Here is a 1,954-nt window from a genome sequence, read left to right as displayed (position 1 = left end):
AGGTACCCAGGCGCTTATCAGCGCAGTGGCAAAGTCACAGACACAGGTGATCACTGAAGACTTCTCTTCTGGGCCTTTACGCAGCTGCAGTGCTGGAAAAGCACAATACATTCACCCAAAGAGGTACCACCGACTGCTTTCTTATCATTTACTGAGCTGATCGGTCTCTGACCCTTCATAAACAAGAGGCATGTGAATTCGCACAGAAGCCTCGCCAGTTTAACCCCTCCCTACAAAGACTAGGCTATGCAACCTATCCCGCCCTTTCCCCCACTGTGATGGACAGCTCACTCGAGGTACCTAGGCGCCTATCAGCGCAGTGGCAAAATCACAGACACAGGTGATCACTGAAGACTTCTCTTCTGGGCCTTTACGCAGCTGTAGTGTAGGAAAAGCACCATACATTTACCCAACGAGGTAGCACTTACTGACTACCCAGTAGAAAGTACTCCAGTTGAGTAGAGGTATGGCACAACATGGTGGCATCTTCGTGGATAAATATGCAGGCAGGATTCATTTTGGCACGATGCTCCTGTTTCAAAAATTAAACCTCAACAGGAAGCACTTACAGATACAAAAGAAACAGCACGTGCCCCGGATGAAGCTAAACTTCAGTAACGCATTATAATCAGCCCAAGAACCTAGTGAGCAAGGTCGAGGCTACAGTCTACAATTAGCTGTAATCCATGATGGAAGTCTAGGCATCCACGAGTTTCTCGAGCGCAATCCTCCTGTACTTCCAGTGACCAGGAGGCTGATTTCTCCTCATCTGATGCTCTGATGGTCTCTGACCCTTTATAAACAAGAGGCATGTGAACTGCACAGAAGCCCCGCCCGTTTGGCCCCGCCCCACACACTAGGCTATGCAATATCTTCCCGCCCTTTCCCCCACTGTGATGGACAGCTCACTCAAGGGACCTTGGCGCCAAACGGCGCGGTGGCAAAGTTACAGACACACGTGGTCACTCGAGACAACTCTTCTGGGCCTATACGCAGCTGTAGTGTTTGAAAAGCACAATACATTCACCCAAAGAGGTACCACCGACTGCTTTCTCCTCATTTGCTGCGCTAATCGGTCTCTGACCCTTCATAAACAAGAGGCAAGTGCACACACACAGAAGCCTCGCCAATTTGGCCCCTCCCCACACACACTAGGCTATGCAACCTATCCCGCCCTTTCCCCCACTGTGATGGACAGCTCACTCGAGGTACCTCGGCGCCTATCGGCGCAGTGGCAACGTTACAGACACAGGTGATCCCTGAATACAACTCTTCTGGCCTTTACGCAGCTGCAGTGCTGGAAAAGCACAATACATTCACCCAAAGAGGTACCACCGACTGCTTTCTTATCATTTACTGAGCTGATCGGTCTCTGACCCTTCATAAACAAGAGGCATGTGAACTCGCACAGAAGCCTCGCCAGTTTAACCCCTCCCCACACAGACTAGGCTATGCAACCTATCACGCCCTTTCCCCCACTGTGATGGACAGCTCACTCGGGGTACCTCGGCGCCTATCAGCGCAGTGGCAAAGTCACTGACTAGGCTATGCAACCTATTCTGCCCTTTCCCCCACTGTGATGGACAGCTCACTCGAGGTACCCAGGCGCCTATCAGCGCAGTGGCAAAGTCACAGACACAGGTGATCACTGAAGACTTCTCTTCTGGGCCTTTACGCAGCTGCAGTGCTGGAAAAGCACAATACATTCACCCAAAGAGGTACCACCGACTGCTTTCTTATCATTTACTGAGCTGATCGGTCTCTGACCCTTCATAAACAAGAGGCATGTGAACTCGCACAGAAGCCTCGCCAGTTTAACCCCTCCCCACACAGACTAGGCTATGCAACCTATCCCGCCCTTTCCCCCACTGTGATGGACAGCTCACTCGAGGTACCTAGGCGCGTATCAGCGCAGTGGCAAAGTCACAGACACAGGTGATCACTGAAGACTTCT

This window comes from Lissotriton vulgaris, chromosome 8, assembly GCF_964263255.1.
Source record: "Lissotriton vulgaris chromosome 8, aLisVul1.2, whole genome shotgun sequence".
Lineage (NCBI taxonomy): Eukaryota > Metazoa > Chordata > Amphibia > Caudata > Salamandridae > Lissotriton > Lissotriton vulgaris.
This window is presented reverse-complemented; position numbering follows the sequence as displayed.